At 36.9% G+C, this 15,850-nt stretch overlaps 1 long non-coding RNA gene across 2 annotated transcripts; it reads left to right on the forward strand.

The window, feature by feature from the left end:
• Positions 1-14,149: 14,149 nt before the first annotated feature.
• LOC110911089 lies at positions 14,150-15,637 on the forward strand. Of its 2 annotated transcripts, none has more exons than XR_002576751.2 (3): positions 14,150-14,649; positions 15,200-15,352; positions 15,450-15,637. It is a non-coding gene; the product is annotated as an uncharacterized LOC110911089 (long non-coding RNA). The 2 variants fall into 2 exon arrangements; XR_002576753.2 differs by having other exon boundaries at positions 14,155-14,649; positions 15,200-15,297.
• Positions 15,638-15,850: the final 213 nt, after the last annotated feature.

The following is a 15,850-nucleotide window of genomic DNA, read 5'->3' on the forward strand; positions in this document are numbered from 1 at the left end:
CCACCATCACCAGCACGACCACCATCACCACCATCACCAGCACCAGCACCATCACCACCACCCTCCCCAACTTGTTCAACTTCCACATCATCCTCCTTCATTTTTCCGGGATCAGCATGCGGGGGAGATAGACCAAAAGTTCTAGAAGGTGGAGAAGTAGGAGGAGTAATCTTGGAGATATCAACCTTACGAGCACCCTTACCTGATTTAACTCCTGCTACAAGACAAGCACGATAGTCAAAAGCAAGAAAGAAGGGTGAAGAACAAGTCGAAAAAAGAAAAACCTCGTACCTTGGGAACCAGAAGCTGCGTATATCTTCTGCAGAAGGTTACCACATTTGGAACTAAAAACACCCAGGTCAACCTCTGACTCTGAAGGTGCAGGAGGAGTCTCCTTCTGAAGTTTCGACTTTTTTGCTGCAAGCGCAGCAGCAGCCTGCTCATCAAGTTCATTCTTCTTGTCTTCAAGAACCTTTTTCTTCTTCAATATTTCTGTCAAGGTAGCATCATCATCAGGATCATGCTCAGCACGCTTATCTCCTGCGTCTAAACCAGAGAGCTTATCAGAAACGACAACATAGTCCAAGAAGGAGAGATTAGAAGGTTGCTTACGAGGCGCTCCAGTCACAGGTTCCTCGGCCTTCTTCTTCTTCTTCTCAGACTTATCTTTCTTTTTCTTCTTCCTGGTTTCAAGTTGTTCAGCAATGTCAGTAGGAACGTCAACATCGTCACCAACAGGCTCGTTCACAGCTCCTTGTGTTGGACCTGCACGCGGGGAACAAGGGATTAGACCTTCACGCGATCTATCAGAACTGTCACACCCCAACCGATGGCGGAATCATCGGGGCGCGGCACTGAGCGAAACAGATTGTCCAGAAGTTTCCATAACAACTATAATTACCAATTATTTAAAGAAACACGTCCCATACCATGTCATAAAAGATAATATAATTATTACAGAAAAGATCTAGTCAAAATGTTCTATTCCGACAACTCAGATTTTTATTACAGACAATTGTTTATTGTTGACCTACGTCTTTCCTAGCCTCGATTTCATAGCAAAGTAAGCAAATAAGCATCCTAAGCACCTGTCACATACGTCAAAGTAAAAGTCAATACACATAGTGTAAAGGTGAGCATACAAGTTTAATAAATATAATAGAGTTCGAAATTGTTACGCATAACCAGCACGTACACAGTGTAAAATGAGGCATGTTAGTTATCGACATGAACCTATCGATACCAATGACTGCGAGTTGACTGCCCAAGACAGTTCGTAACACACACTCACCACTGTGAGCCATGTAACAAATTGTCCTTAACAACCCCTGATGGTCATCCGATCGGATAGCCGATCGTTCGGGTGACAGTCCGCTCGGATGGTCATCCGATTGGGTGACCGTTCGAGTGGATTGTTACTTCCTTTGGGGAGAATGTGTTTGTGTATGATGGCTTGACTTTTGAAGTTTTCGTTGTAGCATTTTGAAAACATAGAAGTATCTCTACCTTTCAGGTCGGTCGATCAAACGGTTGTTTGATCGGACGATAACCCGATTGGTTGGACACTTTAGTGAGAACAAGTTCACAGCAGTTTGTTACTCGGTCGGATTGTAGTCCGATCGGGTGGCAATCTGCTGGTATTGAACATGTTGAAAATTGTTTAAGTGGGGAAGTCAGAACATTACATGGTGGAGTGATGGTCCGATCTGGTGGTACTCCGTTCGGTCAGCAATTCGTTCAATGTTCACAACTTCAAATGTTTGAAATAGAAGTTGCGTGTGGGGCCAAGGTGCAAGTCGATCGGGTGACAACCCGATCGGACAGTAGTCCGATCGGACGGCATTCCGTCCTGGTCGTTTCGTTTGTCTTACACTTGGTTGTTTTGGATAGTTTTGTCGTTTTATCGAGATGTGTTGATAACGTATTAGACAAAAGAAACCTCGTCAAGACTTAGTAACCTGATCGGACAGGAATCACCCAAATCCGACTAGTTAACTGTTCGAGACGGTGTTCCGTGTCTAACCCGAAATTGGTAACCTCGTGGATAGAATCCAGATCTTGGACCAACACAACTACAAGAATGAGTAGGAAGTAGGTACAAGCTCCGATTCTATTGGTTTTGAGTGCATTGAGTGTAAAAGAGTTGAAAGAAAGTTGGAAAACCATCTTTCAATCCTTTTCACCTTGGATATGTTTAGATCTATGAAAGATCTTCGTTTATCTATGGGAAAATCGTTCAGATCCAAGTTGTTCTTGGTGGATTAAGGCCAAAACATGAAGTTCTCAAGAACATCATGATGACATCATCCTAGAACACCTTGAATCTTGGTGATTTCTCAGTTAAAAGTTAAGATTTAAAAGATAGAAAGGTGTAGGAGTGTTTGTTGAGTAAGAAAGTACAAGATTTAGGTTGAGATCTTACCGGAAATCGCGAGAAATCGGAGAAAAGGTGGCTGGAACGAGTGGAGAGAAAGAGAGAGCTGGTACTTTCCAAAAGTGGTAATGAAGGGGTATTTATAGGGTTTCCCAAAGTGGAAAGGGTGGTTCGATTGAATTGGCAGCTCGTTCGACTGGCTGGTCGATCGAGTGGTAGCTCGATCGAGCGGCTGGTCGATCGGCTGTCACTTGATCGATTAGCCACTTGATTCGAGTGTTCGGTGCGACGAGTTTTGATGTTTCGATTGCGATTGCGAGCATTGCGATGTGATAGAGTTTCCAATTCAAATTACTTTTAATCCCAACTACTATATCTAACATATAATCTTCCTATTTCACTTGCGCTTAGCGTTTGCGATTCAATTTCGATTGAATTTCGATTGCGTTTCGATTGATCACCACAACATAAACATAAATAAACAAGCACAAGTAACACATAAGGCACACACACGCGTAAAACAATTTCCAGAATGCGTAGTTCGAGTTGCAAGCGTGATTGCGATAAGCGAATAAGCGATCAAATATGCGATAAATATCGAAACCTCGATTATTAATAAGTACACCATATAATAGAACTAACGTAACGCATAAAATAGACTAGCTACAAGTCAAAGAAGTCAAAACAGGAATTGAGCAAGGAGTGACAGATCGCAATTAGCAATCTTGTCTCCCTTTGACTTCAATCTTGACTTTGACTTTGACTTCCGAAACACGGGGTGTTACAGCCTCCCCCTCTTAAGGGAATTTTGTCCCGAAATTAGGCCGAAGCCGTAACAAACAACTGCGGGTACTTCACCTTCATGTCGCTTTCGAGTTCCCAAGTGAACTGTGCGCCTCGTTTGCCTTCCCATCGGACTTTCACAATAGGAATGCGCGAGCGTCTGAGCTGCTTGGTTTGGAGGTCCATGATCTCGACATGCTTCTCCATGAAGTGTAGTGTTTCGTTTAATTGGAGATCATCGAGAGGTACAATTATATCATGCTCAGCTAGGCACTTTCGGAGGTTCAAAACATGGAAAGTTGGGTGGACGTTACTAAGTTCCTCCGATAGTTCAAGTCTGTAGGCGACTTTTCTGATCCTTTCCAGAATCTTAAAAGGTCCAACATATCGAGGCGTTAGTTTCCCTTTCTTGCCGAATCTGACCACACCCTTCCAAGGTGATACCTTTAGGAGTACGTAGTCGCCAACGTCAAATTCAAGGGGCTTGCGTCTTCTATCGGCGTAACTTTTCTGACGACTCAGAGCTTTCAGCAGATTGTCTCAAATTTGGAGGAATTTGTCAGTCATTTCTTGCAATAGCTCAGGACCGGTTAATTGCGAGTGCCCGATCTCGTGCCGTACAATAGGCGATCGACATCTTCTCCTGTATAAAGCCTCAAACGGTGCCATTTGAATGCTGGAATGATAACTGTTATTATACGAGAATTCGACTAATGGCAGGTAAGCGTCCCAATTACCACCGAAATCTATGACAGATGAATGGAGTATGTCTTCAAGGGTACGAATCGTTCTCTCTGTCTGACCGTCGGTTTGAGGATGGAATGCGGTACTCAGATTAAGCGTAGTACCGAGAGCCACTTGAAACGTTTCCCACAGTCGCGAGGTAAACCGAGCATCACGGTCAGAGATGATGTCGCGAGGCGTCCCATGATTACAAATGATCTCATTGATGTAGATTCAGGCTAATCGTTCTACCTTGTAGTCTTCTCGTATTGGTAGAAAGTGAGCAGATTTGGTCAAACGGTCAACTATAACCCAGATGCTGTCGTGACCTGATGGTGTACGCGGAAGTTTGGTTATGAAGTCCATGGCTATACTCTCCCACTTCCATATAGGGATCGGGGATTGTTCGAATAACCCAGAGGGTCTTTGGCGTTCAGCCTTGACTTTCGAGCAAGTTAGGCACTTTCCTACATAGAGAGCGATATCCCTCTTCATGCCCGGCCACCAGTACTTGTAGCGAAGGTCCTGATACATTTTATCGGCACCGGGATGAATAGAATATCGGGATTTGTGGGCTTCGTCCATCAAAATCTGTCACAAATCGTTCCGCTTAGGGATCCAAATTCGGTCCAGATAATGGAATATCCCACTCGACTTATTAACAAGATGGGCTCCATCGTGGTGTATCTTCGTCCACCAAAATCTGTCGCAAATCGTTCCGCTTAGGGATCCAAATTCGGTCCAGATAATGGAATATCCCATTCGACTTATTAACAAGATGGGCTCCATCGTGGTGTATCATTTCCTTCTTCAGAGTGCGTTCAGTAAAACACGCATGCTGGGCTTCGCGAATGAGGGTTTCGAGGTGATGCTGGGCTGGAATATTAGGAATGCTATGCAGATAGCTTCGTCTGCTGAGAGCGTCGACAACGACATTTGCTTTGCCTGGGTGGTAACGAATCTGTAACACCCCGAAAACGGGTTTGTTAATCAAACCATATTAATACTAAAAGACAGGTAAATTACCGTAATGGTAAAAGTAACCTGGTGAATATTAGGATTTTTAAATAAACAAGCCTAATATTAAATAAAAGCTGAAAGAAAGCTTTTAAAAAATAAAGTTTATAAAAGCCTGAGTTAACGGGATTTAAAATAAACTGAGTCATAAATTCCCCAAACCCACTAAATTAACTAGGAATGTTTAACCTAGTTAATAAGCGGAAATATCGTTAGAAATTAAGTGGGTTGTGGCCGACTTAATAAACCAACCAAACAAAAGGGGCTAAACTTGGATAAACTTGAAGGTTAAGTATAAAAATAAGATAAACATAAAACACACTCATGGTGTGTGTTCTGTATCGATCAGGAGAGCTCCCCAGGAGCCAAAACCCTAGTTTCAACCTTTTCATCAAAGTGAAGGCTCAATTGAAGCTTAAATTCACAATTGAACGTGAATTAATGATCACCCAAGCTAGGGGATCATAAGGTATGTTAAATTTTGATGATTTGTGAAGTTGTGAAATTTGGATAATCATCATAATCGTGAATTATGAATGGATTATTGATGCTATGATTGAATTAGTGATGTATATTTGTGTAGGAATCAAACCCTAAGTGAAATTTTTACATATGATGATATAATTTGAATGATTTGATGATTTACCACACTAGGATAAGTGGGTATTGATCATTTGATAAATTGATGATATAATTATGATTAGAATCTTCATATCTGATAGTAATCAGTAAATACTTGAACGAATTGTGTGTTTGAGTACGTAATCCTACTTACTAGCATATGAGTTTAGTAAGATATGATAAAAATTGATGATAAGTTCATGTTAAATGAGGTTTATTATCATCAAGTATTAATTCGGTAAATTATAGTTACAAGAACTTGGTAAAATAATTGAATAAAACGGTAACATATGTATGATGCTTACCGGATAATTGGCTAAGTTCTTAAACGAGTAGTTAAGCTACTTAGTGAAATCAATTATGTTAATAGGCAGTTGACTTTATAAAGTCAAACTGACCCATTATATGATCGAATGATAATTTCGACATAAAGATCGTAGGATGGAATAGTCTTGAATGATTATGACTAATCTAACCATCTTACAAATTACAATGATAGTTTGGCGCTTAACAAGCTAGTTAGAAGCTTGGAAATGAAGCGGGTCAAACGAAACAGGAATGAAGGAAAAGCATAATCTGGATGCTAGGTAAGTAAAGCTTACATCTTTTTATTTAATACCTATTGGTTTTATAGGTTATGAATAATATAAAGTTTTGTATGAAGTATGATGTTCTGACACGACATGTGCGGTTCGGAACAAAATACAATGATAATGAACCATGTTTAATGGTTAAAAAGAGCTAATACAGCTATTTAGTTATGAAATGACTAAAAGATAACGAGTTCTTAATGAGTATCTTATAAGGTAAACCAATACAAATAATAAGGGTAAAACGGTAAATTGGTCACTCGTTGACTAGAACCGTTAGTGTTGATAGACATTTTATGGCGTAAGTCAAAATGGGTCAAAAGAGTTAAGAAAATTATGTATAAGTAAATTGACTGTACGTTGTAAACCGGTGCTAGTCGTGTAGACTAGATTATAATAAATCCATCTCGCAAAGATATACGGTCATTCAGACCAAACGGGTCAAAAGGTGAAATTATCACCCTTTGAAAATATCGACTAATGGTTTGTCGAGTTGTATGATTTTAGGAATAAATAGCACATGGATGTTTACATCGCTATTACTTAGCGGCCACTAAGGCAAGGTATCGAAACGGGTCAATATATTAATCCGAGCCAGGTATGTATAATGATTCAACTCATCATGTAGAACTTGAGGTTCTATAAGAGTTAGACAAGGTTAAAATATAGATATTCGGTTATCTTTTAGGTAAACCGAATAAATTGAGTTATGATTATGGTGTTTTAGAAACATATTGGTTTCTAAACAATATTATAGTTAAAAGGTCGGATTTTTGGGTCAAACAAGTATTTAAAAGTCCTTCGTAGTAAAAGAAGGATGAAAATTGACCAAAATGCCCTTGTAAGCTAATTCAAACGAACGAGTCTTAAAGGTGGTTCAGAAATGAGTTTTATGATTAAATAAATACTTAGACTAAGTAGAGAAAGTGAAAGATGTAAATTCTTGGGTCGAATGACTTTATATGAGTCTTTGCCGTAAAACGATAATCCGAGGGGTAAAACTCGGAACATATAGATATCCACATTAAATCCACCACACATATAGTTGTGGTGGAAGATTACTTGATAAGAAATGTAGGAATACGATGCTCGAAATGAATGAAAGCGATTTTAAGCTTTAAAGTGCTTAAATACCCGTAATGGGTCAAAATAAGCACTTGAGCGTAAACGGGTTTTAATTATGTAAGAAACCCGTGATTTGAGATTAATATGATAGGAGATATTGAAATTATGAATTTCATGAGTTTAAAAAAATCATATAAATATGTTTGTTTGATAAACACATAGACGGGTCAAAACTTAGTAAAAAGATAATAAGTCGAGGGCTTAAAAATCTCAAATTTATTTAATCCGGATGTCGGATTTTAACTCCATGTGATGGAGAATTAAATTACAATCACGTAGGAAAAAGAATCATGTGAATCGGATCAATAACGAAAGAGTTATACTCGTTTTCGTAAAAACAAGTTTGGCTGGGAATATGCAGCAACTGATGCAAACATTCTGTCAAAATGAGGCCGTGGCGTCGCGCCACGACCAGAAGGGTTTGCCGCCGCGCGCGGCGATGGACTAAATTCTTGAAATTCTTGTTTATTTGGTTTATTCTGATTATTTGACCCAATTACCTTGTTGTACTTGTTATTTAACTATCAAAACTGACTTCTAAGTTGGTTTTGATCATAGGTGAATGTCTAGAGCCCCGGGTGAAGATCAAGCGACGAGCAAGAACCGAACACACGTTAAATGAAGCTTCCGCGTCAAATCTTGATTTGTTTAGTTATAAGTGAATTATGTAAACACTTATAAATATGTTTTTGAAATGTTGTAAACATATGGGAATGTTAGTATGACAAGTTTTTGTAAAGTCACATTTTAGCATTAAAATGTGCAATATCTTGATTAATTGAGATGGTCGTTATAAGTTGGTATCAGAGCCCTGGTTTAAGAGATTCAAGTATGGTGGGAAAACTATGCTTGGACTTAAACCTTATGCTCTTAATAGAGATTGGTGTTCGGTTCGAGACTTGATCGCAAAAATCTGGTAAGTTATTCAATACATTAACGGTCTAGTATGTAAAGTGTTGAAAACAACACATAGGGTTATCGTATAAAACACGTTAACTCAAATAAAGTGATAAAAGACCAATATAGTTAAACGAATTACGTGTGTTAACACGTGTCGTAGAAAGTCTTGTATTATAATACGGGCGCTTGTTAATGTCAACGTTACTAGTATTTGTATGCGTTTTAGCTGAAGGACCCTCGTATATGGAGATGACGATAGTCTAAAGAGTTATCGATACGATAAAGAAATGGTCCGAAGTAGGACAAGTAAGCTATACACGCTAAAGACTAGAATGGAGAAACGATCTCGAATGAGAGATCGAACAACAAGGAAAGTTTATCAGGGCAAGTAGCTACAAGGTACATGTCTTAAACTTATAGTGTAAACAGAAATATGCAACAAATACATAGTGAATGACAAGTTGCATATAGAATATAAAACTTGGAAAATTTGGATAGGATTCATATCCTGGATGACGTTTCCAAGAGAAATTCAGTAGAGATATATATTATTCACAGTCGTGAATAATAAGACAATACTGAACTTAGTTAAATATAAACTTGGATGAAAATAATCCTCCAAGTAAATATTCTCAATAAGGATGCAAATTGAGAAAAGTAATGATCACATTGATGAATGTGATTGTATAAGTGGTTATAAAAGGAACATTGTAAATGTTCAAGGATAAAACGGGTAAAACTAGTAATTGTTAGTTAGCAATTTAATAAAGTTTTACCAATAGAAATAAATTGAGAAATTACCTACATGGGACGTGATGTGGTAATTATAATAAGGTCATGCGTACCATGTGTTGATCACTTACTCTGGCCAAGTAAGTAGTGAACGCCTGATACTATGAGCTTCTTATAATGAACACTGTTATGTCCGATGTGGTTAGGTCGAAAAGAATGAAAAGTTTGAAAGAAACTTGGGGTCAAGAAATTTTATGAGCATACTCGTATAAATGGTTTTCAAGGGAACCATAAAAACGATGTATCGCGCGCATAGAAATGATGACCCAAGTAAATAGTAAAATTAGTCATAATGGACGAAAGAGCCATGGTTGACAATAAGGGCGTATAAAATCAAAATAGTAATGAACCATGGGGTTATAGGAGTAAAGGTATTGCCCATACGAAAAGACGATCGAAGTCGTTGACTTTGGTCGTTATAAAGAAAGGATGATGATGATAAACATCATTCCGAAATTAAAAGACCATCAAGCATGGTCATATAAAGAATTGAAGTTTGGTTAAATAAAGCAATGGATTTCGCTAAGACAGCCAAACAAGTCAAAACAAAGTCTTAATGCATACCTAAAGGGTTGCATTAATAATGACTTCGGTAAATCACCCGGTTGATGGGTAGGAAACTACACACATGCGTAAACCGAGAGACGGGAACGCGGATTTAAAGTCAAGGGACTCGGATTCTGAGTTATGACTAAAAGACTATAAAAATCCGTAAATAGAAATTTTGAATAATTATGTTCAACTATTTTGAGGTTGAACGAGTTGAATAACGAATAAAATTTGATTGTTCATAAGTGATGGATTTCACACGAACAAGTCAAACGGGTTAAATAAAACATAATGCTTGATAGTAGCCTTGTAATGGGTTACAAGAAAATATATGTGAAAATCGGATAACGGTGAGCATAGGATAAATCGACGCCTAAATGACGTGAGACGTCATAGAGTCGGGCGAATGATCCGAAATAAAACGATTGTAGTCACGAACTATAGTCAAGGTTAACGGATCTGAAACTTGAAATCAAATGATTTTGCAAATATAAACAAGGTGCCTTGACACCAAACATATATTTTAAGAAATAACGTTTTTATAAACATAAATTCTGATAAGAAGTTAGATAGTAAATACTAAAGATACAGGTCTTAACGCTGAAAAGTGCAAGACGATACATTCGAAAAGAAAGGGTAATGTAAACCTTAATATGATGTGACACGATCACGGTCAAGAAAAGTAATGTGAAGTATAATCACATTATAGCCCAAGCGATGGGTATAAGGTAACTGGACTAATAAGTCTAGTCAGTGAGACCGGTTAAGGCCTTACTAATCGAAATTTCTGATCCCCTATATTGAGGGATCATAAAGCAACACAAACAAAGTGTCGGGAGGTCAATTCGAGCAAAAGCTCGAATGAAGGATAAATCTATAAGGTATGTTTTATATACTTTATAGAATTATGTTAATATCATTTATTGAATTATCTTAAATAATTAAGATGAAAATTTAGAAATTCGGTTTACTTGTAAGCGGTGGATTCCGTATAAGCTAAACCGAATGAATAAATTCAAAAAACAAAGGAGTTTGTTTGTTAAATGTGAAAGATTTCACTAAAAGCCATCAAACGGGTTAATACAACGAATTCACGAAGAATTCGAAAAGTATAAAAGCGATGGATTTCGCTAAAATTTACTAAATTGGTCGAAATAACGAGATTACGTTATTTCAAGTTGCATTATGTCATATAAGATACGTATATGCTTAGTAACCAAAAAGGTATTACCATACTTTTCTGGTAATACTAATAATTGGTTAAAGTATGAGTAATGCTTAAAAGATTACTCAGGTCAATGGCATTGAGTTTAAAACTCCATGAATTATGTAAGAAAGGTTTCGAGGACGAAACCTCTTTAAGGGGGGTAGACTTGTAACACCCCGAAAACGGGTTTGTTAATCAAACCATATTAATACTAAAAGACGGGTAAATTACCGTAATGGTAAAAGTAACCTGGTGAATATTAGGATTTTTAAATAAACAAGCCTAATATTAAATAAAAGCTGAAAGAAAGCTTTTAAGAAAATAAAGTTTATAAAAGCCCGAGTTAACGGGATTTAAAATAAACTGAGTCATAAATTCTCCGAACCCACTAAATTAACTAGGAATGTTTAACCTAGTTAATAAGCGGAAATATTGTTAGAAATTAAGTGGGTTGTGGCCTACTTAATAAACCAACCAAACAAAAGGGGCTAAACTTGGATAAACTTGAAAGTTAAGGATAAAAATAAGATAAACACAAAACACACACATGGTGTGTGTTCTGTATCGATCAGGAGAGCTCCCCAGGAGCCAAAACCCTAGTTTCAACCTTTTCATCAAATTGAAGGCTCAATTGAAGCTTAAATTCACAATTGAACGTGAATTAATGATCACCCAAGCTAGGGGATCATAAGGTATGTTAAATTTTGATGATTTGTGAAGTTGTGAAATTTGGATAATCATCATAATCGCGAATTATGAATGGATTATTGATGCTATGATTGAATTAGTGATGTATATTTGTGTAGGAATCAAACCCTAAGTGAAATTTTTACATATGATGATATAATTTGAATGATTTGATGATTTACCACACTAGGATAAGTGGGTATTGATCATTTGATGAATTGATGATATAATTATGATTAGAATCATCATATCTGATAGTAATCAGTAAATACTTGAACGAATTGTGTGTTTGAGTACGTAATCCTACTTACTAGCATATGAGTTTAGTAAGATATGATAAAAATTGAAGATAAGTTCATGTTAAATGAGGTTTAATATCATCAAGTATTAATTCGGTAAATTATAGTTACAAGAACTTGGTAAAATAATTGAATAAAACGGTAACATATGTATGATGCTTACCAGATAATTGGCTAAGTTCTTAAACGAGTAGTTAAACTACTTAGTGAAATCAATTATGTTAATAGGCAGTTGACTTTATAAAGTCAAACAGACCCATGATATGATCGAATGATAATTTCGACATAAAGATCGTAGGATGGAATAGTCTTGAATGATTATGACTAATCTAACCATCTTACAAATTACAATGATAGTTTGGCGCTTAACAAGCTAGTTGGAAGCTTGGAAATGAAGCGGGTCAAACGAATCACGAATGAAGAAAAAGCATAATTTGGATGCTAGGTAAGTAAAGCTTACATCTTTTTATTTAATACCTATTGGTTTTATAGGTTATGAATAATATAAAGTTTTGTATGAAGTATGATGTTCTGACACGACATGTGCAGTTCGGAACAAAATGCAATGATAATGAACCACGTTTAATGGTTAAAAAGAGCTAATACAGCTATTTAGTTATGAAATGACTAAAAGATAACGAGTTCTTAATGAGTATCTTATAAGGTAAACCAATACAAATAATAAGGGTAAAACGGTAAATTGGTCACTCGTTGACTAGAACCGTTAGTGTTGAAAGACATTTTATCGCGTAAGTCATAATGGGTCAAAAGAGTTAAGAAAATTGTGTATAAGTAAATTGACTGTACGGTGTAAACCGGTGCTAGTCGTGTAGAAGAGATTATAATAAATCCATCTTGCAAAGATAAACGGTCATTTAGACCAAACGGGTCAAAAGGTGAAATTATCACCCTTTGACAATATCGACTAATGGTTTGTCGAGTTGTATAATTTTAGGAATAAATAGCACATGGATGTTTACATCGCTATTACTTAGCAGCCACGAAGGCAAGGTATCGAAACGGGTCAATATATTGATCCGAGCCTGGTATGTATAATGATTCAACTCATCATGTAGAACTTGAGGTTCTATAAGAGTTAGACAAGGTTAAAATATAGATATTCGGTTATCTTTTAGGTAAACTGAATAAATTGAGTTATGATTATGGTGTTTTAGAAACATATTGGTTTCTAAACAATATTATAGTTAAAAGGTCGGATTTTTGGGTCAAACAAGTATTTAAAAGTCCTTCGTAGTAAAAGAAGGATGAAAATTGACCAAAATGCCCTTGTAAGCTAATTCGAACGAACGACCCTTAAAGGTGGTTCAGAAACGAGTTTTATGATTAAATAAATACTTAGAATAAGTATAGAAAGTGAAAGATGTAAATTCTTGGGTCGAATGACACATATAGTTGTGGTAGAAGATTACTTGATAAGAAATGTAGGGATACGATGCTAGAAATGAATGAAAGAGATTTTAAACTTTAAAGTGATTAAATACCCTTAATGGGTCAAAATAAGCACTTGAGCGTAAACGGGTTTTAATTATGTAAGAAACCCGTGATTTAAGATTAATATGATAGGAGATATTGAAATTATGAATTTCATGAGTTTAAAAAATCAAATAAACATGTTTGGTTTGATAAACACATAGACGGGTCAAAACTTAGTAAAAAGATAATAAGTCGAAGGCTTAAAAATCTCAAATTTATTTAATCCGGATGTCAGATTTTAACTCCATGTGATGGAGAGTTAAATTACGATCACGTAGGAAAAAGAATCGTGTAAATCGGATCAATAATGAAAGAGTTATGCTCGTTTTCGTAAAATCAAGTTTGGCTGGGAATATGCAGTAACTGATGCAAACATTCTGTCAAAATGAGGTCGTCGCGTCGCGCCACGACCAGAAGGGTTTGCCGTCGCGCGCGGCGACGGACTAAATTCTTGAAATTCTTGTTTATTTGGTTTATTTTGATTATTTGACCCAATTACCTTGTTGTACTTGTTATTTAGCTATCAAAACTGACTTCTAAGTTGGTTTTGATCATAGGTGAATGTCGAGAGTCCCGGGTGAAGATCAAGCGACGAGCAAGAACCGAACACACGTTAAATGAAGCTTCCGCGTCAAATCTTGATTTGTTTAGTTATAAGTGAATTATGTAAACACTTATAAATATGTTTTTGAAATGTTGTAAACATATGGAAATGCTAGTATGACAAGTTTTTGTAAAGTCACATTTTTGCATTAAAATGTGCAATATATTTTAAAAATCTTGATTAATTGAGACGGTCGTTATAGAATCTCACAGTCGTAATTGTTGAGAAGTTCTACCCATCGGCGTTGACGCATATTAAGTTCTCTCTGGTTAAAGATATGTTGTAGGCTCCTATGATTGGTGAAGATCGTACACTTGGTACCATAGAGGTAGTGTCGCCAAATCTTCAACGCAAAAACAACTGCGCCTAGCTTAGGGCTGGCAATTTTACACGAATACACGAATACACGACACGAACCTACACGACCTTAACATGTATCGTGTTGACCTTAACAGGTAACAGGTACTAAACAGGTAGACACGAAAATACCTGTTAATTTTCGTGTCTAAACAGGTTAGATACATGTTTACCTGTTAGATACCTGTTAAGATTTTAATTTTAATTAAATAAAAAATATACCCCTCATTTAGTCATTTACTCAAATAGTCAAATATAGATGGAAGTATGGAACGACCCTGTCTTCTTTAGTTCAAAAAAAGAAAAAAAGAAACCCTAACTCTCTCAAGTTCAGCCGACATCATACATTCATCCAGATCCAGCGTGCCGGTCATCCACCGCCGCTCATCCGCCGCCTGCATCCACCGTCAGTCATCCACCGCCGCTCCACCACGCCTGCATCCACGCCGGTCATCCACCACGCCTGCATCCACCGTCAGTCATCCACCGCCGCTCATCCACCGTCAGTCATCCGCCGCAATTTAAAGGTAATTTTATATTTCTTTCAGTGAATGCCATTTATATCTGTTTCAGTGTTTGGTTATATCTGAGTTATGCTGTATATATCTGGTTCAGTGTTTGGTTAAACTGTTCGGTTTGTGCTTAGGGTTCTGCAGTGTTTGGTTAAACTGTTCGGTTTGTGCTTAGGGTTCTGCAGTGTTTGGTTAAACTGTTCGGTTTGTGCTTAGGGTTAAACTGTTTGGTTATATCTGAGTTATGCAGTCATTAGGGTTCTGCAGTGTCGAGTGTGTCATTGAAAGGTCTGTGTCGGGTCAGTTTGGTTAAATTGTTCTGTCAGTCTGTCGTCTTTGTTTTTGAGTCGAATATTAGTGGTTCAGGTTTGTGCTTTGCTCTGTTTGGTGTCAATAGTCGAGTCAAGTTCAGTTCAGTAGTTTCAACTGAAGGTCGTTTTGCTTAAACTGTTTCAGTGTTTGGTTTAGTGTTTGGTTCAGTGTTTGGTTAAACTGATACCTGTTTAAACTGTAAATGAGTGAACATAATATCACACTAATAGTATATGTTTGTTTGTATTTGTAGGTTCTAATGAAGTTAATTTGGATGAGCTCACTGAAGATATAATGTCACTTGATATTAGTGGAGAATCAAATGCTTCAAACTCAATGAACACTTCTAAGGTAACCACTCCAAATGCTTCGAGTAGTGTTGCTAAAAAACAATGAACAATCTAAGGTACTTACTCCAAATGTTTAAAGTAATGTTTGATAAATTAAAATTACTCAATTTATGTCCAATTGTCAATGCTAAATATGAGTACAATTATGTGCAGGTTTGAATTGTTGGAATTAAAGATCTAAGAGGAGAACCATGGCAACTTGGAAACTTTGAACTTGTTTTTAATGGATATATTGAATTATTTAAGTCTTTTGTGATTTGCCGTTTATGGATTTTTGTTTTAAACTTGTTAAGTATTCAGTATTTTGTGGATTATTTAAGCTGTTTGTGAACTTTTGGCGAGTTTTGTTTCACTAAACAGGTTCTAAATATGTGATTATTTTAGTGTTAGTTAACAGGTATTAACAGGTAATTTTCGTGTATTTCGTGTCGTGTTCGTGTCGTGTTCGTGTTTGAAAAATAGGACACGAAATCTTATCGTGTCGTGTTCGTGTATAGCCTTTCGTGTATCGTGTCTTATCGTGTCGTGTCTTATCGGGTACGGGTATACACGAT

This window comes from Helianthus annuus, chromosome 15, assembly GCF_002127325.2.
Source record: "Helianthus annuus cultivar XRQ/B chromosome 15, HanXRQr2.0-SUNRISE, whole genome shotgun sequence".
NCBI lineage: Eukaryota > Viridiplantae > Streptophyta > Magnoliopsida > Asterales > Asteraceae > Helianthus > Helianthus annuus.